Source organism: Lithobates pipiens, unplaced genomic scaffold (assembly GCF_037356315.1).
Source record: "Lithobates pipiens isolate NorthernLeopardFrog02 unplaced genomic scaffold, aLitPip1_a1.2 Scaffold_1, whole genome shotgun sequence".
NCBI lineage: Eukaryota > Metazoa > Chordata > Amphibia > Anura > Ranidae > Lithobates > Lithobates pipiens.
Window position 1 is genome coordinate 219050970 of NW_027507685.1, and position 25899 is coordinate 219076868.

General features: G+C 45.9%; 1 protein-coding gene across 1 annotated transcript in view; it reads left to right on the forward strand.

Annotated features, from left to right (window-relative positions):
* The window catches only part of LOC143988891 (uncharacterized), a 49387-nt gene that overhangs the window by 379 nt on the left and 23109 nt on the right, over positions 1-25899 (forward strand). The window lies entirely within an intron of this gene.

Here is a 25899-nt window from a genome sequence, read left to right on the forward strand (position 1 = left end):
AGTCTTATATAGTTACATAGTTACATAGTAAGTCAGGTTTAAAAAAGACACAAGTCCATCAAGTCAAACCTATGTGTGTGATTATATGTCAGTATTACATTGTATATCTCTGTATGGTGCGGTCGTTCAGGTGCTTATCTAATAGTTTCTTGAAACTATCAATGCCCCCCACTGAGACCACTGCCTGTGGAAGGGAATTCCGCATTCCTTGCCGCTCTTACAGTAAAGAAACCTCTAAGTAGTTTAAGGTTAAACCTCAGACAGTAAATGTATGTTAGATGCATGTTAGCTGGAGTAGGCAAGTGATTGATGTCGATGGCGTCCATTAACAAAACATCAGCAATATGTCTTTGCACACAGAATGCAGTATCCTTGCTGTGGGCACACAATATTATCTGTTGGTTGACTCCTTGAAGTATCCATTTGACTTCTGTTGCTGTTTTGCTGTCTGGGGTCACCAGAGAGGAGATTTTAGCTATTGCCAGTGGAACTGGCCAATGGATTAAGCACTTTTTGACCACCATGAATGAGGGTGGTCGCTGGCCTACCGGTAAGCCTCTATGACATGACACCTTGAGGTCATGTCTGCTTTCTTGGATTTCCTTTCTGCTCAGAATGGAATTTTGTTGGGTCTTTTTCTTTATGGACACTTTTTAATGTATTCATCTATTTGTTATACATTTGTCACTATTCATTCATATAAGTTGATTTTTCACAAAGTGATTTATGTGGTTCACTATTTGATTGATGTTTATGTATATTTGTTTCACATATGTTTATATACTTAGCGCTGCACTTTCTTTCTGTATATTATCAGAAACCATTGAGCTACATTGAGAAAACAGTAGATAGAAGAGAAAGACTGAGTGCACACCGAGCGATACAAAACAGAAACATCCTGTTCAGCTATGAACACAATACCTGGGATATCAGACAACACAGTGATGCTAGCGTTCAATTGAAATATATGGGAAAAGTCACATATTATATTACAATGCCTGCTTGCACAATCTAAAAAGTGTCATATAAAATACAGAAAACACACTGGGGAAGATTGACTAAAACTGAAGCAATCCGAACCTGAAGCAGCTGTGTATGGTAGCCAATCAGCTTCTTACTTCAACTTGTTCAATAAAGTTTTGACAATACAATCTGGAAGCTGATTGGTTTTTATGCAGAGCTGCACCAGGTTTTGCACACTTGCCTTCCATTGTCACAGATTTTTAATAAGGTTGTGAGTGGATAAACTACATTTTTTCATTCATTTTAACAGATTGTAACCTTGTGGTGTCATTAATAGTGATGGCCGAACGGTTCGCCCGGCGGTCGTTTCGCGGCGAATTTCCGACTTTCGCCGTCCGCGGGTTCGAACGCCTTTTTCCGTCGTTCGCCCCGGCGGACTTACGTGTTTAATGTATACAAGAACTTTAACCTTTCGTGACACGTTTATCATGTGTTACAGGACAACCAATTGAGACATGACAGCTCATGGACACTTGGACATTCCCCCTAACCTATAAATACACCCGATCCGGTGGCCATTTTACATTCTTTCTTCTGTCACTGTAGGGAAAGGATCCTGTGTGGAGTAGGGACAGAGAAAACGCTAGCTATTTGGTACACAAAAGTTCTTTTCAGGACTGGTATAGGTGTTAGGTCAGCAGCCTGAGTTTCTTTTGTCAGTTTAGATAAAGGGACAGAGCGCTGTATGCTGCTATTTTAGGGACAGCTCAGCCAGATTAGTCTTTCTTCATCATCATCATCATCATCATCATTAGCTGTTACTATCAGGTCCACAAAAGAGCTGTTCCAGCTAATCGTTCCAGCCTACTCTTTTTTGCCAATTTGTATAGGGACAGGCAGGAAGCAGTGTGTCAGGCAGTGAGGATAATTTTAAAGACTTGCTGTTACTATTAGTTCCACAAAGGTTCTTTTCAGGACTGGTATCAGTGGTACGGTAATAGGCTTGTACACGTATAATATTCTTTCTTCCAAATATAGAAAGAATATTATACTTGACTGCTGCCCTTCTGCTGCAGTCTGCTAATCATTCACAACTCACTTGTTCCACAAAGCTCTTTATCAGGACTGGTAACTTGGTCTGTCTAGGGTGCTACGGTACATAGGCTTGGGTGCGGTACAGTCTGCTGTTCTGTAAGGACCGCTATCGGTCCACAATACATAGGGTTGCCGTGCACTACTGCTGACCGCTGCCCTATACTGCAGCAGTCCTTCATTGGTATAGGGACTGACGTACAGTCTGCTAATCACTAACACACAACCTGCTTGGTCCACAAAAGTTCTTATAAGGACTGGTAACTTGGTATAGGGTGCTACGGTACATAGGCTTGAGTGCGGTACAGTCTGCTGTTCTGTAAGGACCGCTATCGGTCCACAATACATAGGGTTGCCGTGCACTACTGCTGACCGCTGCCCTATACTGCAGCAGTCCTTCATTGGTATAGGGACTGACGTACAGTCTGCTAATCACTAACACACAACCTGCTTGGTCCACAAAAGTTCTTATAAGGACTGGTAACTTGGTATAGGGTGCTACGGTACATAGGCTTGAGTGCGGTACAGTCTGCTGTTCTGTAAGGACCGCTATCGGTCCACAATACATAGGGTTGCCGTGCACTACTGCTGACCGCTGCCCTATACTGCAGCAGTCCTTCATTGGTATAGGGACTGACGTACAGTCTGCTAATCACTAACACACAACCTGCTTGTTCCACAAAAGTTCTTATAAGGACTGGTAACTTGGTATAGGGTGCTACGGTACATAGGCTTGAGTGCGGTACAGTCTGCTGTTCTGTAAGGACCGCTATCGGTCCACAATAGATAGGGTTGACGTGCACCACTGCTGACCGCTGCCCTATACTGCAGCAGTCCTTCAGCGGTATAGGGACTGACGTACAGTCTGCTAAACACTAATACACAACCTGCTTGGTCCACAAAAGTTCTTATAAGGACTGGTAACTTGGTATAGGGTGCTACGGTACATAGGCTTGAGTGCGGTACAGTCTGCTGTTCTGTAAGGACCGCTATCGGTCCACAATAGATAGGGTTGACGTGCACCACTGCTGACCGCTGCCCTATACTGCAGCAGTCCTTCAGCGGTATAGGGACTGACGTACAGTCTGCTAAACACTAATACACAACCTGCTTGGTCCACAAAAGTTCTTATAAGGACTGGTAACTTGGTATAGGGTGCTACGGTACATAGGCTTGAGTGCGGTACAGTCTGCTGTTCTGTAAGGACCGCTATCGGTCCACAATAGATAGGGTTGACGTGCACCACTGCTGACCGCTGCCCTATACTGCAGCAGTCCTTCAGCGGTATAGGGACTGACGCACAGTCTGCTAAACACTAACACACAACCTGCTTGGTCCACAAAAGTTTTTATAAGGACTGGTAACTTGGTATAGGGTGCTACGGTACATAGGCCTGAGTGCGTTACAGTCTGCTGTTCTGTAAGGACCGCTATCGGTCCACAATACATAGGGTTGCCGTGCACTACTGCTGACCGCTGCCCTATACTGCAGCAGTCCTTCATTGGTATAGGGACTGACGTACAGTCTGCTAATCACTAACACACAACCTGCTTGGTCCACAAAAGTTCTTATAAGGACTGGTAACTTGGTATAGGGTGCTACGGTACATAGGCCTGAGTGCGTTACAGTCTGCTGTTCTGTAAGGACCGCTATCGGTCCACAATACATAGGGTTGACGTGCACCACTGCTGACCGCTGCCCTATACTGCAGCAGTCCTTCAGCGGTATAGGGACTGACGTACAGTCTGCTAAACACTAATACACAACCTGCTTGGTCCACAAAAGTTCTTATAAGGACTGGTAACTTGGTATAGGGTGCTACGGTACATAGGCTTGAGTGCGGTACAGTCTGCTGTTCTGTAAGGACCGCTATCGGTCCACAATACATAGGGTTGCCGTGCACTACTGCTGACCGCTGCCCTATACTGCAGCAGTCCTTCATTGGTATAGGGACTGACGTACAGTCTGCTAATCACTAACACACAACCTGCTTGTTCCACAAAAGTTCTTATAAGGACTGGTAACTTGGTATAGGGTGCTACGGTACATAGGCTTGAGTGCGGTACAGTCTGCTGTTCTGTAAGGACCGCTATCGGTCCACAATAGATAGGGTTGACGTGCACCACTGCTGACCGCTGCCCTATACTGCAGCAGTCCTTCAGCGGTATAGGGACTGACGTACAGTCTGCTAAACACTAATACACAACCTGCTTGGTCCACAAAAGTTCTTATAAGGACTGGTAACTTGGTATAGGGTGCTACGGTACATAGGCTTGAGTGCGGTACAGTCTGCTGTTCTGTAAGGACCGCTATCGGTCCACAATAGATAGGGTTGACGTGCACCACTGCTGACCGCTGCCCTATACTGCAGCAGTCCTTCAGCGGTATAGGGACTGACGTACAGTCTGCTAAACACTAATACACAACCTGCTTGGTCCACAAAAGTTCTTATAAGGACTGGTAACTTGGTATAGGGTGCTACGGTACATAGGCTTGAGTGCGGTACAGTCTGCTGTTCTGTAAGGACCGCTATAGGTCCACAATAGATAGGGTTGACGTGCACCACTGCTGACCGCTCACCTATACTGCAGCAGTCCTTCAGCGGTATAGGGACTAAGAGTTTTGTCACAGGGTCATTTAAAAAATGACATGCAGAGGAAGAGGCAGGCCCTTCCGCAGGGGTGGTAGGGGTAGGGCAGGAGCAACAGGCTTGAGCCAAAGTGGGAAGTTGCAGAAGGTGCGTTCAATTACTTTAAAGGATGCACCAGACTTGGTTGAGTGGCTCGCTCAGCCTTACTCTTCTGCACCCTCCTCATCCTCTCGATCTGCACCCTCTTCTTCACTCTCTGCTATGTGCACCCCCAAAGACACTACCACCAACAACACGACCACCACCACCACCACCACATACCTTCCGCTTGAGTCACTGGAATTATTTTCCGATCCATATCAAGAGGACATTTCTGATGCGCAGCCACTCTTGGTATTGGATCAGGAAGAGGAGGTAGCAACAAGCGCTACTCAGCAGTCTGACGCCAGTACCCAGATCAGCCCAAGGAGGAGGTTGGTCCCCGGTGTTGCTGCCTACTCTACTTATAGCGGTGGGGAAGGTGACGTTGATGATGACGTGTCTAGTGATGTCACGTGGGTGCCCACAAGAGAGGAAGAGGAGGGGAGTTCAGAGGGAGATATGGACCAGCAGATAGGGAGGAGAAGCAGCAATGACTTACATTGCACAGCAGGGACAAAGCAGACTGCAAATGTATCAGGAGCGAGTCATCGACCATGTACGGTCACATCTGGCGCTCCCAGGACACCGGCACATGGCTCCGCAGTGTGGGCTTTTTTTAACGTGTCCGCTGCTGACAATAGCGTTGCCATCTGCAATCTTTGCAGTCAACGCGTTAGTCGCGGTAAGCCCAATACTCACCTAGGGACGACCGCCTTAAGAAGGCACATGAGCAGCCATCACCGAGCCCAGTGGGAGCAACGGAACACACAAAGCCACACTGCAGGCTCTCACCGTCCAGCCTCGTCTTCTACTTCTCCTTCTCCTCTCTCCTCACAATTGTCCTCCACTCCACCTTCCATCACGCCAAGCTCACATTTTTCTGCAAAAAGGCAGGCTTCCGTGGGCCTAATGTTTGAGCGTAAAAAAATGATGACGCCGGATAACCCTCTTGCCCAACGGTTGGCGGCTGGCTTGTCAGAACTCATAGCCCGCCAACTACTGCCATATAAACTGGTGGACTCGGAGGCCTTTCGCAAATTTGTGGCCATTGGAACACCACAATGGAAGGTCCCAGGAAGGAAGTATTTCTCAGAGAAGGGCATCCCAGAGCTATATGGCCATGTTCAGCGGCAAGTGAATGTATCTCTGGCACACAGTGTCGGTGCCAAGATACATCTGACCACAGACACGTGGTCTAGCAAACACGGGCAGGGAAGGTATATCAGTTTTACTGCCCACTGGGTGAACCTTCTGACGGCCGTCAAGCATGTAACCCGTGGCACCCGTGTAGATTTGGTTTTACCGCCACGGATTGCATGCAGGCCTGACTCTTCTTCTCCTCCTCCTACTCCATCCTCCTCCCTCTCCTCCTCAGCTGCCTCCTCCTTTTCCGCTGCTAGCGTCTCTTCCACTGCACCGCCCAAGCTCCCCAGAACCTATTCCACATGCCAGGTGAGACGTTGCCATGCCGTGCTGCGTCTGTTGTGCCTGGAAGCAAAGAGCCACACTGGCCCGGCACTCCTTTCAGCTTTGCGTTCACAGGCAGATGAGTGGCTAACACCGCTCAATTTGACAGTTGGTAAAGTGGTGTGTGACAACGGTGCCAATCTGCTTAGCGCATTGAAACAGGGCAAAATCACGCACGTGCCGTGCATGGCACACGTCTTAAACTTGGTCGTGCAGCGATTCCTTGTCAAATACCCTGGGGTCCAGGACATCTTGCGGCAGGCAAGGAAAATCTCGGCCCATTTCAGAAGATCTTACACGGCCATGGCTCGCCTTGCTGACATTCAGCGGCGACACCATCTGCCGGTCAGACGTCTTATTTGCGATTGCCCGACGCGATGGAACTCAACCTTCTATATGCTTGATAGGCTGCTCCAGCAGAAACGTGCAGTTAACGTCTACCTGTATGAACTCTGCGAAAGAAACGGTTCTGGGGAGCTGGGTTTTTTTTCACCGCGCCAGTGGCTGCTCATGCGCGACACATGCAGACTTCTGCGGCCATTTGAGGAGATCACCAAACTGGTCAGTCGCAGCCATGGCGCCATCAGTGACATGGTACCTTATGCCTTCTTTCTGGAGCGTGCATTGCGTCGTGTCATTGATCAGGCTGTGGAGGAGCAGGAGCGGGAAGATGAGGAAGTCGCAATGCTGGATGAATTCCCAGGGGGGGCTACTCTATCTGAGACAAGTCAACAACAGGAGTCTGATGAGGAGTCAGAGGAGGATGGTGCCGGGGCGGATGAGCAGGAGCAAGAAGAGCATGCTTTAAACCTTTCTGGGATCCCTGTTGTGCGAGGATGGGGAGAGGAGAATGAAGAGGACGACATTATCCTGGATGATGAGCAGGAGCCAGGCCACCACACCGCTTCCACTTTAGTGCAAATGGGGGCCTTCATGCTCCAGTGTTTTAATAGGGACCCCCGTATAAAAAGCATGAGGGTCAAGGACCAGTACTGGGTGGCAACGTACTTAGACCCCCGGTACAAACACAAAATGGCGGAAATGTTACCGCCGTCGCAGAGGGCTGTCAGAATGCAGCACTTCCAGGCCTTGCTTCGAGAAATGCTGCATTCTGCTTTTGCGTGCGCTGGCAGAGGAGCAATTCCCACTCCCAGAGAAGGATTTGCGGGTACCAATCCAACAGCGCCTGCAAGAAGAGGCCGGTTTGAAGATGTGTTGGTGACTTCGGATATGAGGTCATTCTTTCAGCCGACCCATCGACAGGTGTCATCCGGATCCAGCATCAGGGAACGCCTAGACCGTCAGGTGTCCGACTACATTGGGTTAACGGCCGATGTGGACGCTCTGAGGAGTGATGAACCCCTAGACTACTGGGTGGGCAGGCTTGACCTCTGGCCAGAGCTTGCCCAATTTGCAATCGAACTGTTGGCTTGCCCCTCATCCAGTGTCCTGTCCGAAAGGACGTTCAGCGCAGCAGGGGGGATTGTGACCGATAAGCGTACTCGCCTAGCTCACCACAGTGTTAACTACCTCACATTTCTAAAAATGAATGAGGCATGGATCTCGGAGGAATTCAACACATGTGATCAGTAGACCATGTATATGTCTATAAACAATTTTTGGAATCAAGCACACAGACCTTCTTAATTCATTTGGCTCACTTCCCTGACCCAAAAAAGCACACCGTACTATATGCCCCTACCCTCCTCTTTGAAGAGGTTGAGCGGTGTCATATTTCTACTGGGGCTGCTTATTATGAGGGGTTCCCACCATCCCTGTGCTGTGCTGACTTCCTCCTGGGTGTTCTTATTATGAGGGGCTCCCACCATCCCTGTGCTGTGCTGACTTCCTCCTGGGGGTTCTTATTATGAGGGGATCACACCATCCCTGTGCTGTGCTGACTTCCTCCTGGGGCTGCTTACGGTGCTGCTGTCAGCGCTGTATGTCACGGAGCTGCTGTCAGCGCTGTATGTCACGGAGCTGCTGTCAGCGCTGTATGTCACGGAGCTGCTGTCAGCGCTGTATGTCACGGAGCTGCTGTCAGCGCTGTATGTCACGGAGCTGCTGTCAGCGCTGTATGTCACGGAGCTGCTGTCAGCGCTGTATGTCACGGAGCTGCTGTCAGCGCTGTATGTCACGGAGCTGCTGTCAGCGCTGTATGTCACGGAGCTGCTGTCAGCGCTGTATGTCACGGAGCTGCTGTCAGCGCTGTATGTCACGGAGCTGCTGTCAGCGCTGTATGTCACGGAGCTGCTGTCAGCGCTGTATGTCACGGAGCTGCTGTCAGCGCTGTATGTCACGGTGCTGCTGTCAGCGCTGTATGTCACGGAGCTGCTGTCAGCGCTGTATGTCACGGAGCTGCTGTCAGCGCTGTATGTCACGGTGCTGCTGTCAGCGCTGTATGTCACGGAGCTGCTGTCAGCGCTGTATGTCACGGAGCTGCTGTCAGCGCTGTATGTCACGGAGCTGCTGTCAGCGCTGTATGTCACGGAGCTGCTGTCAGCGCTGTATGTCACGGAGCTGCTGTCAGCGCTGTATGTCACGGAGCTGCTGTCAGCGCTGTATGTCACGGAGCTGCTGTCAGCGCTGTATGTCACGGTGCTGCTGTCAGCGCTGTATGTCACGGAGCTGCTGTCAGCGCTGTATGTCACGGAGCTGCTGTCAGTGCTGTATGTCACGGAGCTGCTGTCAGCGCTGTATGTCACGGAGCTGCTGTCAGCGCTGTATGTCACGGTGCTGCTGTCAGCGCTGTATGTCACGGAGCTGCTGTCAGCGCTGTATGTCACGGTGCTGCTGTCAGCGCTGTATGTCACGGAGCTGCTGTCAGCGCTGTATGTCACGGAGCTGCTGTCAGCGCTGTATGTCACGGAGCTGCTGTCAGCGCTGTATGTCACGGAGCTGCTGTCAGCGCTGTATGTCACGGAGCTGCTGTCAGCGCTGTATGTCACGGAGCTGCTGTCAGCGCTGTATGTCACGGAGCTGCTGTCAGCGCTGTATGTCACGGTGCTGCTGTCAGCGCTGTATGTCACGGAGCTGCTGTCAGCGCTGTATGTCACGGAGCTGCTGTCAGTGCTGTATGTCACGGAGCTGCTGTCAGCGCTGTATGTCACGGAGCTGCTGTCAGCGCTGTATGTCACGGTGCTGCTGTCAGCGCTGTATGTCACGGAGCTGCTGTCAGCGCTGTATGTCACGGAGCTGCTGTCAGTGCTGTATGTCACGGAGCTGCTGTCAGCGCTGTATGTCACGGAGCTGCTGTCAGCGCTGTATGTCACGGAGCTGCTGTCAGCGCTGTATGTCACGGTGCTGCTGTCAGCGCTGTATGTCACGGAGCTGCTGTCAGCGCTGTATGTCACGGAGCTGCTGTCAGCGCTGTATGTCACGGAGATGCTGTCAGCGCTGTATGTCACGGAGCTGCTGTCAGCGCTGTATGTCACGGAGCTGCTGTCAGCGCTGTATGTCACGGTGCTGATGTCAGTGCTCTGTATTACGGTGCTGCTGTCAGTGCTCTGTATCTCCTGCACCCTCTTGTTTGCCTACCCTGGTCCCTGACCTTCCCTCTCCTCCATTGCCTTCATTAGCTCCATAGTCCTGAATTGTCAGAACAATTTCCCAAATAAAAAAAAAATGCTTGTAGTTATCGATCCCAAATTCACCTCATACATGTATTATGCTATTGTCCAGGTGGTGGGACTACGTGCTACCCCCTAATAATTACCCCGTGGCCGCAAATTCGACCTAAAGGTTTGCGAAATTCGCCTCCCATTGAAGTCAATGGAGCCCGCGGCGAACGGTCGTTTTCGCGAACGTTTGTGTCCGTTCGCGTTTCGCGTTCGCGAAACGTCCCGTCGGAAGTTCGTCCATCACTAGTCATTAACAGATTTTGCATTTAACCGTTTATTTTACATATTGAAACCTTGTGGTGTCCTGAATTGGTCCTGTTCTAACAAAAGCCTAAAATATGTGTTGTATTTTGTTATGTCAAGTGACATTTGCTCATTTATAGTTCATCTTTTTTTATCATTTCATTTCTAGCCCATTTACACACCACAATGCGCCCCTTACAGCACAGCTGCAGTGCAGTACACTACGCTAGCAAAAATGCATCAGGTCCGTTGCGGTGCATTCAAACTAATGGGCTGCTTAATACAATGCACATTATTGGACATGCATTAAATGCACTGGACCACCCACGTGTAAATGAGCCCTTAAGCCTCATACACACGATCGGATTGTTGGCTAACAAAACCGTTTACTTTTATCCGAAGGGCGTTGGCCCAAACTTGTCTTGCATACACCCGGCACACAATTGTTGGCCAATAAATAAGAACATAGTGACGTACTATGTTGTTTTTCAGCTCTTTAGCGCCACCCTTTGGGCTCCTTCTGGTAATTTCGTGTTAGTAGAACATTTCAGAAATTTGAAAAGGGTAAGTGGGATTTTTAAGGTGCCAAATTAGAACAAAATGATTTTATTAAAATAGAAATGTATTCAAACAGTAAAAACAGACATACAAAGAGTAAATGTTAATGTTACAGTACTAATACATGTGCTGAGATGAGATGAAATCAGTCAGTATGAGATTAAATTAGTCAGCACATGTATTAGTACAGCCCCCAACTTGAGAGACATTTTAGCCCCGGGAGCCCTAGAACCCCCCCTAATAAACATAATAATGCAGTAGGGACTTTAACTCCCTTTCTCACTGGCTTTTATGCCCGTAGGAAGTGTTTGGCCTGTAGAACATCCAAAGGAAGTAATGTAAAAAATAAATTTGAATTTGTGGCCACGGCTACTGGAAGGTTACACAAGATAAAAGATTTCATTACCTGTTCTACTGAAAGGGTTGTATATATGTTGGAGTGTACATGCAAACTGCAGTATGGGGGTCAAACATCCATCCAGACCACTGCTGGTAAGGGTGCTTGAGCACATCAGCATGATTGATAAAGGAAAAAAAAAAGAATACTGTGTTTCTAAACATTTTATGGATGTTCATGATAGAAATCCCAGCCAGTTAAAATTTTGGGCCATAGAAAAGTTAAAACATCATTGCAGATGGGGGAATTTCATAAGACAATTAAGCCAATGTGAATCAGCTTGGATATATGGGACCAAGGTTTTAACGCCTAGGGGGCTCAATATAGATTTTGATCTAAACTGTTTTATTTTTAATGGGTGATTTTAGAAAAACCTTCATAAATGCTCAGTAGGTAATATAATAATTTAAAATGTGTTTTAACTTTTTTATCTTCATACTAGTGTGTGTATTTATCATGGGAGTGGTGATCCTATATGTACATAAACATAGGAAGTACGTTGATAAAATAATTCAAATTTGCATATGATAATCGTAATTTTTATTTAGTGGTATATAATTTTACATTAATAAAGTCCTTAGTATAAATATCTCTAATTAAATATTCTTAAGATTTTTTGTATAAATGTATGTAATTAATATGTATGATTATAATTTGGTTATTTTAGTTTGTTAATAATGGTGTTTTTTTTGTGCTTAGTAATGCTAAATATGTGATATATTGTATACCGGAGATTGCTAAGTTAAGTCTGTGGGTGCATAGGGATTTATAACATCCTAACTGCAAGTTGGAGGACCGCAGCAGGAGAGACACATTTCCCTGTCTTAGAAATGTGTGACTTGGAGACAGTGGGAGGTCCTTTCCGTGCTGCAGACTGAGCCGCGGCAACGCCTGGTGGGTTGCTATAGCGACAATACACTATAATATAGCTTAGAAGGATCAGCCCACCCATCTACCGAGGAAGGTCACTGATTGGCCGATACGCGTCTAGAAGGGAGGAGCCGATAGTGACGTTCAGCCAGGCACTGTGAGTGTGTACATGGCGGCGTTACTCTGGAGTTTTATATGTGAATTTTAAAAGGTTTTATCTTGCAAGTGTAACTGATCTATATGGGGGCTTGGAATAAATTGGTATACAGAGTACACTATGGTCTCTATATTTGTTATTTTCATATCCTGAACTCATGGAATCTTGAGCAAAGCTGGAAGGTGATTTGTTTCCTTTGGAGACAAGTGTGCTGGGTTACCATTAGAAAAGAGCAATTTGAAGTATCCACCATTGATTGGGAAGAGGAAAAGAGAGCAAAGGACTCGTGGGGAGACCCGCTTATGTGTTTTGAATTCATCTGGGAGGTGAGCGCGCGTTTTTACTGGTGGTGGTGTGCACTCCTTTTGAGGACGAAAAATCACAGTGGTGGAATTGTGTGGAGACATCGAGCATAAGAAGAGTTTTTCATTCACTTTCATTTTTATTTTATTGAATGGACTATTTATTATTTAGAACTCATTGAGATTAGGGATTTGCACTGTAAATTTATAGTTTATACTCATAGCGCTACATTTATTCAGTACTATAACATTAACATTTACTCTTTGTATGTCTATTTTTACGGTTTGAATACATTTCTTTTTTTATAAAATCATTTTGTTCTAATTTGGCACCTTAAAGAGGAGCTGCACCTAAAAAAAAAATATTAAAAGCCAGCAGCTACTAATATTGCAGCTGCTGACTTTTAATAATATCACACTTACCTGTCCCAGGTTCCAGCGATGTCGGCGGCAGGTGACGAGCGATCGCTCGTCTCGGTGCAGCCACCGCCGCCATCCTCTGTCAGGGAATCGGGAAGTGAAGCATGAGGGCTTCACTGCCCGGTTCCCTACTGCGCATGCGCGAGTTGCGCTGCGCTTCTCTTATGGTCCCCCGCTGTGTCTCTGGGAACTGTGTGTTTCCCAGAACACAACGGGGGGGGGGGGGGGCGAGCCATGTGGGGGTGGGCCGAGCCATGCGGCGGTCTGGCCGGAAGTGGGTGCAGATACCTGGATTATCCAGGTAACTGCACCCCCCTCCCCCCCGAAAGGTGCCGATTGTGGCACCGGAGGGGGGGAGGGATAATACTAGCGGAACTTCCCCTTTAGGGTGAAGAACCGCTTTAAAAATCCCACTTACCCTTTTTAAATTTCTTAAATATTCTCTAAGGCCTGCTGTGGAGATGCCCCAAACTACACCTATTCTGGACAGGGGTACTGGACACTATTAACAGAGTGTTTCAGATTACCATACCTTCAGACCCGAAACCATGTCTCCTTGGGATCCTGGATGACGTTTCCATGGGTAACAATAATGGACAGGCCGTGGCCAGGGCCCTGTTCCAAGCACGGAAGATAATTCTTCGGGATTGGAAGGCACCCGAGCCCCCAACACTGGGGGAATGGATCGCCCAAATGGGGGATACTATTAAGATGGAAAAGTAAATTTTTCAACATAGAGGGCGACCGGAAAAATTTGAGAAACTCTGGGCGTTTTGGTTAGATGCTCCTGGTCTTTCACCGGTTGATTTAGTTCTGGACAGAATGCTGAGATAAGGGCTGGGGGAGTGAAACTAGAATAGGAGGGGCGGTGACTGTTAGAAACCCACTGAAAATACATAACTCTGTATGGGTGAATCAGGGGACAGGTGGAAGATAATACGTCAATCTCTGTGGAGGCTGGGGTGCCGAGGCATGTCAAGTGGTGAAATAACTGTATAGTTTATTTTTTTTTGTAAAGATGAACAAGTTTGTACACTGTGCCAAAGATTTGAACTTGAGATGTAAGCTGCAAGTTGTACTTAAATGTTTTGTTGTTTTTCAATAAACTTTCTCTGATATAAAAAAAAAATATTCTCTAAGGGATGTGGTGCTATATTTTTCTAGTTGATAAGCAAAATACCTTTTCTCCTTCGTGTTAGTAGAAGTTTGGTAAGTGTCGATTTGCGCTTTTCTTCCCACTTTTCATTACGCACTTTTTATTTTGCGCTTTTCATTTTGCGCTTTTCAGTTAGCTACTGAATGGCCGTTTGTCAACCAGCCATATTGCGGAGGAGATAGAGTCTTATTTATTATTGGCCTTGGAGTTATTGCTTTGACATAATTTTTTTGATTAAATTATGTTTTATTTTGGTATATTTTCTATATTTTTGGATGCATAGAATGCACTTTTTGGTTAAGTTCTATTGGCAGATAGCATGTTTTTTTTGTAATTTTATTTGTTTTCTTTTTTTTAATGCACAATACAAAAAATGTGGAGAATAATACTTGGTTATGTGTTTTACTTCAAATTAAATTTTGGGAGTGGGCAGTTAAATAAAAAAAAAAAAAATGTAAAATTAGCAAGGGACACCAACATACCCTGTTTCCCCAAAAATAAGACCTAGCGTGATTGTCGGTGATGGCTGCAATATAAGCCCTACCCCCAAATAAGCCCTACCCTGTTTCCCCCGAAAATAAGCCCTACCCTGAAAATAAAGGCCCGTACACACGATCAGACTTTTTGACAACAAACATGCAAATTAGCTGTTTTGGAGCAACATCCGACCGTGTGTACACTCTATCGGACAAACTTTTTCGTTTTTCATTGGACTTTTGTTGGCTGTGCGAACGGACAAACTTTCTGGCAACAAAAGTCCGATGGAGCAAAGTCTGATCGTGTGTACAGAAAACCATAGGACTTTTGTACAAAGTACAAACACGCATGCTCAGAACCAATGCAAAAGATCAGACAACAATACAGAAGTTGACCAAAGGTGGTGGTAAAGAGCAGAAAAACCACGTGATTTGGTCAAAGTTGGCTGAAAAAGTTCTGCCGTGTGTATGCAATACAAGATCTCGGCCGACGCCCTTTGTACAAAAATCCACAGGAAAGTTTGTACAAAGTCCAATCGTGTGTATGAGGCTTAAGACCTACAATGACTTTAACTAGGGCTTATTTGGGGGTAGGGCTTATATTGCAGCCATCACCGACAATCACGCTAGGTCTTATTTTCGGGGAAACAGGGTAGTTGTATCTTTGATCTTAAAAACTATGGGATAGTGGCATTGTGGTAACTTGCCTAAAAAAAAAAGAAAAAAAAAGCATAATAATATTATTCTTGATATCACTAGGAAAAAAAAAAGCCTTTGAAAATTTGTTTGCAATAACTCCATCAGTATCACCAGCAAAGCAGCTTCATTATTATTCCATTAAAGAAGAAGAGAGTGTGCGCTGTATTTCAAGATTTCATAATTTGCCACATCACGAATGTTAATTCTCCATTACGAACGCTAATTTACAAGACCGACCGCTTCTGGCTCATCCTTGCTTCTGAGCATGCATGTTTGTACTTTGGACGTTTGTCCGACTGACTTGTGTACACACGCTCGGAAAATCCAACAACAGGCATTTGTCCGCAGAAAATTTGAAAACCTGCTAGCCAACATTTATTCGCGGAAAACCCATCAACACACATTTCCCATCGGAAAGTCAGATCGTGTGCACGAGGCTTTAGAGCTTTCTCAAGTAATTTGCTTAATTCACCTTATTTTTTATGAATAAATGATCAATCATCTATGTTTAGGTCAATTTAAAAGTTTGCGGTACATGTTTTTGCGCTTACAAATACAGTGTTAACAGCAAGTTTCTTTGCAATGTCTATTGAAGAGAGGAAATTGAGCCACTTGAGCTTGTGCTTATTAAATTACAACTTTAAAATATTGGGAGGTTCATTTCATGTAGAAAATTAAGAAATACTATGCCACTGGATGAAAAGAGTTATAATTTAATAAAATGTAGCATATGTAAAATAACTTCTAAGCATAGAAGCATACAAAAAGCAGAAATTTGTATAATCTTGTATTTGTTTTTAAGTTCGTTTTAACTTCTTGCAACATTGCAAAAAAGATGTTATGCTGGAATCTTCATTCGCAAAACACATCTAACCTACATGGCAAAAAAAAATTCAGGATCAAGTGTAGTGGGGCTCCAAATGGGGATAATTACTGATGAAACCAATAATTTACCCAAACAGCCAATGGGGTTGATTTACTAAAACTGGAGCATGCAAAATCTGGTACAGCCTCTGCATCAGCTTCCAGGTTTTTTGTGAAAGCCTAACTGAAAAAGATGAAAATAGAAGCTGATTGGCTGCCATGTAGCAAATCTTGCACTCTCCAGTTTTAGTTTTTTATTACGGTAACCCCAATGTCTTAAATGGATTGTTTTGTTTGATTGGCTGGTGAATATAATGCTGGGTGTATTGTGACAAAAGTGAATGTTAACAAGATGCAGATGTCCTGATGAAATGTAGAAGCTTTAGATTTGGCACAGCAACAGCAAGTGTGACTCAAATGCTGGTAGCTGGTATGTTTTATGTGCCAAATCTTTTTTTTTTTAAGGCCGATTTAAAAGAAAAAGTAGAACGCAGGTTGGGCTTCCTGTGCTAAATCAGTTGTTAATTTACAAATTTAAAACTAGTTATAGAAATAATGCTCAGTGAAGTTAATTTAATTCAATATTTTTTATTTGATCAAATACAAAACTTATAATCATGTCAGAAGAAGGATTGAAAACTTGGCTTCTCAGATATCATTTACAGTGCCTTGCGAAAGTATTTGGCCCCCTTGAACTTTTCAACCTTTTGCCACATTTCAGGCTTCAAACATAAAGATATCAAATTTTTATTTTTTGTGAAGAATCACCAACAAGTGGGACACAATTGTGAAGTGGAACGAAATCTATTGGATTTTTGAAACTTTTTTAACTAATAAAAAAATGAAAAGTGGGAGCGTGCAAAATTATTCGGCCCCCTTGCGTTAATACTTTGTAGAGCCACCTTTTGCTGTGATTACAGCTGCAAGTCGCTTGGGGTATGTCTCTATCAGTTTTGCACATCGAGAGACTGAAATTCTTGCCCATTCTTCCTTGCAAAACAGCTCGAGCTCAGTGAGGTTGCGTTTGTGAACAGCAGTTTTCAGCTCTTTCCACAGATTCTCGATTGGATTCAGGTCTGGACTTTGACTTGGCCATTCTAACACCTGGATACATTTATTTGTGAACCATTCCTTTGTAGATTTTGCTGTATGTTTGGGATCATTGTCTTGTTGGAAGATAAATCTCCGTCCCAGTTTCAGGTCTTTTGCAGACTCCAACAGGTTTTCATCCAGAATGGTCCTATATTTGGCTGTATCCATCTTCCCCTCAATTTTAACCATCTTCCCTATCCCCGCTGAAGAAAAGCAGGCCCAAACCATGATGCTGCCACCACCATGTTTGACAGTGGGGATGGTGTGTTGAGGGTGATGAGCTGTGTTGCTTTTACGCCAAACATATCGTTTTGCATTGTGGGCAAGAAGTTAGATTTCGGTTTCATCTGACCAGAGCACCTTCTTCCATATGTTTGGTGTGTCTCCCAGGTGGCTTGTGGCAAACTTTAGACAAGACTTTTTATGGATATCTTTGAGAAATGGCTTTCTTCTTGCCACTCTTCGATAAAGGCCAGATTTGTGCAGTGTACGACTGATTGTTGTCCTATGAACAGAATCTCCCACCTCAGCTGTAGTTCTCTGCAGTTCATCCAGAGTGATCATGGGCCTCTTGGCTGCATCTCTGATCAGTCTTCTCCTTGTCTGAGCTGAAAGTTTAGAGGGAAGGCCAGGTCTTGGTAGATTGGCAGTGATCTGATACTCCTTCCATTTCAAAATTATCACTTGCACAGTGCTCCTTGGGATGTTTAAAGCTTGGGAAATCTTTTTGTATCCAAATCCGGCTTTAAACTTCTCCACAACAGTATTACGGACCTGCCTGGTGTGTTCCTTGGTCTTCATGATGCTCTCTGTGCTTTCAACAGAACCCTTAGACTATCACAGAGCAGGTGCATTTATACAGAGACTTGATTACACACAGGTGGATTCTATTTATCACCATCAGTCATTTAGGACAACATTGGATCATTCAGAGATCCTCGCTGAACTTCTGGAGTGAGTTTGCTGCACTGAAAGTAAAGGGGCCGAATAATTTTGCACGCACCACTTTTCAGTTTTTTATTTGCTAAAAAAGTTTAAATTATCCAATAGATTTCGTTCCACTTCACAATTTTGTCCCACTTGTTGGTGATTCTTCACAAAAAGTTAAAATTTTATATCTTTATGTTTGAAGCCTGAAATGTGGCAAAAGGTTGAAAAGTTCAAGGGGGCCGAATACTTTCGCAAGGCACTGTATATTGGTCTCTATATCCACTCTAATATTAACTCCAATATTAGTTAAATGGACATATTTACTTTTAAGCTGAACTCAAGGCAAACATTCCCATATTATCTGCATATATCATATGCAGCCACTTGTGCCTGTCAAATGCAGCCACTTGTGCCCATCATATGCAGCCACTTGTGCCTATCATATGCAGCCACTTGTGCCCATCAAACACAGCCACTTGTGCCCATCAAACACAGCCACTTGTGCCCGTCAAACGCAGCCACTGTGCCCACTGACCCCCCCCCCCCAACTTGCGGGGCTCACAGCTCTGACAGCACCCTCAACCTCCCCCTGCGCGGCTCTGACACTTACCGCGACCACAGCTCCAGAGACATTGTCTCTGAGGCCTCTTTCTAAGCACCAGACATCCAATAATGTGGCCTGGCACTTTGGCCAATCAGGAAACAGGTCTGACGCCCTGCCTCATGATTGTCTGGGAGGAAGGTTAGCGTGAAAATAGTGAAAATTAATTCGCTATCGTCACACAATTGGGTGGGCTCAGGGCGCACCCTCTGCTCCCTGAGCCCACTCTATTTTGAAGCCACTCCTCCCGCACCTGCCATAGGAATCCATGTGTCTGGCATCCTGAAAGGGGCCGAGCGCATGGATGGGGGGCGGTGCCCGTGCGCCCATAGTGCACGGGCCACCACTGGTCAGAAATGCAACAGTCACCAGCTACGCACAGTGCAGATTGTAGATGTATGAAAGAGAATTGGATTTCAGCTCTGTGCTCTGTAGGGTTTCCCAACTTCTCCAAGGGATCCTGGGTTCCACCAGCCCCCTGCCCAAAGTGACTCCCGTCACAGCGGTGAAGTGACGTTAGTTTTAGCTGCACTTTATCGCTGTTATGTAGGCACTTTTGACTGCTAGAAGGGCACTTTTAACCCCCGCTAGCTGCCAAAGAAAGGGTTAATAACACCCATGTTGCGGCACTGCAGGGCTCCGGCAGTGCTGCCCATTCAATTGCCCCAAAGATGCTGCTTGCAGGACTTTTTTTTACCCATCCTGCAAGCGCACCACCCCAGTATGAAAGCACTCAGGCTTTCAAACTGGGGTGGCTTGAGAGGCGATTTTCAGGTGCTTTACAGTCGCTATTTTTAGAGCTAAAATGCCTGAAAAGCACCCCAGTGTGAAAGAGGTCTAAGGTCCTTCACTAATACAAGCCAGTTCACCCTGAGGGAGCATGTGGCTGGGGATTCCGATTTTACTGCCCCTCCCCCATCCTGGCACCCAAGGGTGGCTGATGCCAGCCCTGCCAGCCAGCATGCCCCTAGGGAAGATGGGGGCTTAGTGCCCAAGTAAAAAGGGGTTCCTGTCCTCAGGGGTGATAGGGTCCCTGTCCTGAGAGCAGCTGAAGTCCCTGTCCCCAGGTGAGAAGGGGTCCCTGTCCCCAAGTGAGAAGGGGTCTCTGTCCCCAGGGGTGATGGAGTCCCTAATAGGGTCCCCCCTATTGCAGTGTCCTCTGTCCCCCTTCACATCACTCCCATAGTGCCCGCTGCCCCCTCCATGGCAAGTTTCCTGTGCCCCCCAAAGCAGTGTCCTCTGTCCCTTCCCCCCCTGCCCACGGTGGTGTCCTCTGGCCCCGTAGTGTCCTCTGCCCCCAGAGTGTCCTCTGTCCTCTGCCCCCAGAGTGTCCTCTGTCCTCTGCCCCCATAGTGTCCTCTGTCCTCCGCCCCCATAGTGCCCTCTGCACCTATAGTGTCCTCTGTAATCTACCCCCATAGTGTCATTGGTCCTCTGTCCCCATAGTTTCCTTTGTCCTCTACCCCCATAGTGTCCTCTGTCCTCTGCCCCCATTGTGTCCTCTGCCCTGTGCCCCCATAGTGTCCTCTGTCCTCTGCTCCCATAGTATTCTCTGCCCCCCCAGTGTCCTTTGTCCTCTGCCCCCATAGTATCCTCTGTCCTCATAGTGTCCTCTGCCCCTATAGTGTCCTCTGCCCTCTGCCTCCATAGTGTTCTCTGTCCTCTGCCCCCATAGTGTCCTCTGCCCCCATGGTGTCCTCTGCCTCCCTTGTACCCCACCCCAAAAATACACACTGTGTAGGAACTCTCCTACCTTACACAGTTGTAGAGCACAGAGGTGAGTAGCTGGTATCACAGGGCTGGATGAGGGCGGGAAATGCTGAAGTTAACTTTTTACATCAACAGGCTGGTGATTGGTTGTACCCAGCAAACAATCACCCGCTGTTTAATGTAAAAAGTTAACTTTAGCGGTTCCCACCCCCATCCAGCCCTGTGATATCAGTTGCTCGCCGCTGTCCAACTATTATTATTATTAATATTATAATACACAATTTATATAGCGCCAACAGTTTACTCAGCGCTTTACAATGTATAAGGGGGGCAACACAATTACAGTACAATACAAAAGGTACAGGAGGGCCCTGCTCATAGAGCTTACATTCTAAAGGGAGGGGGTGGTGGTACAAAAGGTAATAGCTACAGAGAATGATTTGATGGGGGTGGCTCGGGGACAGTTGTTAGGTGGGTGTGGGATAGGCTTCCCTGAATAAATGAGTTTTCAGGAATCTCCTAAAGGTGGACAGGGTAGGGGCTAATCGGACAGACTGGGGCAGGGAGTTCCAGAGAATGGGAGAGGCTCTGGAGAAGTCTTGAAGTCGAGCATGAGAGGAGGTAACAAGGGAGCTAGAAGGCAGGAGGCCCTGGGAGGCGCGGAGGGGGCGATTTGGGTGATATCTGCAGATGAGGTTGGTTATGTAGATGGGGGCGATGTTGTGGATGGCTTTGCATTTTATGGTTAGCATTTCGAATTTTACACGGTGGGGTAGGGGAAGCCAGTGAAGGGATTGGCAGAGAGGGGCGGCAGTCACGGATTGATTAGTGAGGTGTATTAGTCTAGCAGCAGCATTCATAATAGACTGAAGGGGGGAATAGCCTGCTTAAGGGTAGGCCATTAAGGAGAGAGTTGCAGTAGTCAAGGCGGGAAATAATCAAGGAGTGAATGAGTTGCTTTGTGGTATCATTAGTCAGGAAGTGTTGAATTCTGGAGATATTGTGGAGGTGAAGACGGCAGGATTTAGCCAGTGATTGGATATGGGGGCTGAAGGAGAGGTTAGAGTCAAGGATTACACTCAGGACCCTGGCATGTGTGGAGGGACAAATGGTTGTGTTGTTGATATTAATGGTGAAGGAGGAAATATAACAAGCTCAGTTTTAGAAAGATTGAGTTTGTCATCCGTACTGATATGTCATTCAGTAAGTTGGAGATCTGTGAGGAGATCGAGGGGGTGAGTTGAGGAGTGGAGAGATAGATCTGGGCGTCGTCTGCATAGAGGTGGTATTGGAAACCATGGGAGGTTATCAACTGGCCCAGGGAAGAGGTATAGAGCAATGAAGAGTACAGGGGGAACATGTCTGTGGGCCAGTTGCCCGCAAATTAATCACGGGCACTGACAGGCCGGGCAATTAGCAGTGGCAGGTAGTATGCGGCCCGCGGGTTGCAGACCCCTGTTTCAGAGTATTGTTTCCAAGTAGGGATGAGCCGAACACCCCCCAGTTTGGTTCGCACCAGAACCTTCAAACGGAAATAAAATTTGTACGAAATTTAGAACCCTATTAAAGTCTATGGGACTCGAACGTTTGAAATTAAAATTGCTAATTTTAAAGGCTAACATGCAAATTTATACACAAATTTGGTGCAAACGGTCCACAAAGTTCTGAATTCGCCGAACAGACGAACGGCCGATGTTCGAGTTGAACATGCGCTCGAGTCGAACATCGAGCTCATCCCTATTTCCAAGTGGTAAAGACTGGGATTTCAGTTTTCTCTAAGTTTGGCAGTTCTGAATCAGGGTCTGGAGCTTGGAGACTGTAAAGAAATTTGGGTGGGGAAAAAGTCTACAATCCTCTGTCTAAGTCTTACTAGAGACCTGCAGGTTGTGTGAGTGTGAAGGTGTGTATAAAGGAGGAATTGGCCGAAGCTCAGGGCCCCCATCAGCAGAAAGCTGTGTGCTCTCGTTTGGAAAGGAACAGAGGTGTTCTACTCAGGAGACTGTACTCCATGTTGGAGCGATTGCTTTTCCATTGGACTGAGAGAGTCGAGGCAGATACGCGCAAGTCTGGGAGATTGAGAGAGGGTCTGGGAGACTGAGAAAGTCAGGACAACTAGGCGAGTCCAGGAGACTGAGGAAATCCATAAGTCTCAGAGGAGTGAGAGAGCCTGGAGTGTCAGGACAACCACTAAAGAGAGGCCAGAGTGGACTTGTGTGGCAGGGAGCAATTGTAAGGCTGACACCTGGACTTACAGTGGTTGCAGGGAGCAGCAAGCAAACTATATTCTGGTGTACAGCTGGGAATTGTGACTAAAGATTTAGGGAACCAAGAAAGCCCAGAGAGCCCGGAGAAGCTGGATGAGACGGTCTATGAGATCAGTGACAAGAGCAGCGGTGCTGCTGACAATAGAGTCAGGTGGCTTAGCATTTTCTATTGACTGTTTTGCTCTATGAAGCTAACAACACTGTGTAGGACACCTCTGTGTTGAACTTTTCTTTTCCTTTTTCGATAAAAGTGGGCTGGCAAATCCTTAACCACGGTTCAGACTGACATCACTCACTTGAAGGGTGGGTGCAATACTACTGAGCTAAACATCTCCATAGCACAGTATATATAAACATCGCTGGTTCTAACAGGTAGAGGAAGATGCTAGTAAATCAGACATAAACTTGTGTGAAATAAATGCAGTTTTGCTGGTCTGAAGATCACACCCTTAATGTGGTCAATTAGAATAAGCATCATTTCTCTATTTTACAGAGGTTAAACACTGGCTTTTCAAATTGCCTGACCACTGGCAGGAAACAACTAGCACAATCGTGCAGCTCTTGATGTTCATTTTTTGCATCTGTTTTTTGTTTTGTTTTTGTTTATATGAGCTATCTATTAACTAGAGTTCATAGGAGTGGGAAAAGGGATTTGTTAGGCAAAGAGCAATAAAAATATGTAAAAAATTGAATTTCTTCATCCATTTAGGCCAATATGTATTCTGCGACATAAAATTGGTAAAACAAAAATAGCGTATATTGGTTTGCGCAAAAGTTATTGCATCTAAAAACTATGGGATATTTTTATTTTTACTAGTAATGGCAGCGATTTTAGCGGAACTGCGACATTGCTGCTGTGACATTACAAATGGGAACACCTAACTGATACATTTTTGGGGACCAGAGACACCAATACAGTGATCAGTCCTAAAAAAATACAGTGTCACTGTATACATGACACTGGCAGGGAAGGGGTTACCATCAGGGGCCATCAAAGGGTTAAGTGTGCTCCCAGGGAGTGCTTTCTAACTGTGTGGGGAATGAACTGATTTGGAGGAACACAAGATTAGCAGAAACACAAGATCTCTCTCTTCCTCTTTGACAGAACAGTGGTCTGCCTTGTTTACATAGGCAGACCGCCGTTCTGCCTCTCCAGGGAACGATCGGCGGGTCCTGGCGGCCATTGCGCCCACTGGACTCGCTGATTGGCTCCCACTGTGTCCAATCATATACAGGTATGTTGTTTTGCGCAGCTGAGCAGCCCTGCCAAGTAAATGTGCGGTGGGCAGTCCGGAAGTGGTTAAAGGACCCTGTTCTTTCTCAACCTTTCTCAGCCTTTCTCAACCTTTTTACCTCTGAGGAACCCTTGAAATAATGATAAGGTTCTTGGTGAATCCTGGCCAAAATGATTATACCTATAGCTCATGGTACATTACTGTAATCGATAAGTTGAAGAACAGTTAAATAAAAGAATAAGGTGACTTATCCAGGGTATTTTTACACTCAAAGCATATCATTTTATATCAACCCTCTACAAAATGATTTCAGTATCACCCTACAAAATTATTTAAACCAACTTAAAGAGGAAGTAAACCCTGATGAGTTTACTTCCTCTTTGATTCCCTGAAAAGGTAAAGCATAATGGACTACTATGCATTGCATAGTAGTCCATTATGTGTCACTTACCTGACACAGGAGCCAGCGAAGTCACCGCTGTCCCCTGTAGTCCGCCGCATCCATCTTCTCGGTGGGTCTCGCTGCTCCGCCTTTGTCATTCAGCGAAGCTGCGATGACGTCACTCCCGCGCATGCGCACTGGAGCCGCCACTCGTGGCATATCGCCGTTGACAGCGGCGCGCTCAGTGAGCCTGCACGCCGCTGTCTACGGCGCATGCGCCATAGACAGCGGTGCCTGTCTTTCGGCAAATATCTTCTAAACCATGTAGGTTTAGGAGATATTTCTTGGACCTACAGGTAAGTCTTAATATAGGCTTACCTGTAGGTCAAAGTTGGTTGTAAGTGTTTACAACCACTTTAAACCATGTTGTCTGACCAAAACTAATCAGTAAAAGATGATCTATCAGGATGGAGCTACCCAATACCATGTTTTATTATAAGGAACATTTTCTTGATGGTGGAGGGTGGCTATAACCTACCCATACTCTATCTGGAAAAAAAGTTTTGCCTTTTGTTATACTTCAAAATGTTTCTTAACTGGAGATCCTTCTAGTAACAGCACTTCCTGTTGCAAGTTGACAGTGCTAAGCCCCTGCCTCACAATTAGTGGGAACGTTGTCAACTTCTTTCAGTTGGTCATTGGACCGCTTGTCAAGCCTATTACTTGAAAGTGTATTCATACCCCTTGAAATTTTCCACATTTTGTCATGTTACGACCATTACAACATTTTATTGAGGTTTTATGTGATAGACCAACACAAAGTGACACATAATTGTGAAGTGGAAGGAAAATGATAAATGGTTTTCAAATCTTTTTACAAATATCTGAACAGTGTGGCCTGCATTTGTATTCAGCCCCCTTTACTCTGATACCGCTAGCTAAACTCTAGTGGAACCAATTGCCTTCAGAAGTCACCTAATTGGTAAATAGAGTCCACCTGTGTGTAATTTAATCTCAGTATAAATACAGCTATTCTGTGAAGCCCTCAAAGGTTTGTTAGAGAACCTTAGTGAACAAACAGCATCATGAAGGCCATGGAAAACATCAGACAGGTCAGGGATAAAGTTGTGTAGAGGTTAATCGCAGGGTTAGGCTATAAAAAAAATACCAAGCTTTGAACATCTCACGGAGCACTGTTCAATCCATCATCCAAAAATGGAAAGAGTACGGCACAACTGCAAACCAACCAAGACAGGCCGTCGACCTAAACTGACAGGCCGGGTAAGGAGAGTAATTATCAGAAAGGCAGCCCATGATAACTCTGGAGGAACTGCATAGATCCACAGCTCAGGTGGGAGAATCTGTCCACAGGACAATTATTAGTCATGCACTCCACAAATCTGACCTTTATGGAAGAGTGGCAAGAAGAAAGTCATTGTTGAAAGAAAGCCATAAGAAGTCCTGTTTGCAGTTAGCGAGAAGCCATGTGGGGGACACAACAAACATGTGGGAAAAGGTGCTCTGGTCAGATGAGATTAAAATTAAACTTTTTGGCCTAAAAGCAAAACACTATGTGTGGCGGAAAACTAACACTGCACATCACCCTAAACACACCATCTCCACCGTGAAACATGGGAATGGCAGCATTACGTTGTGGGGATGCTTTTCTT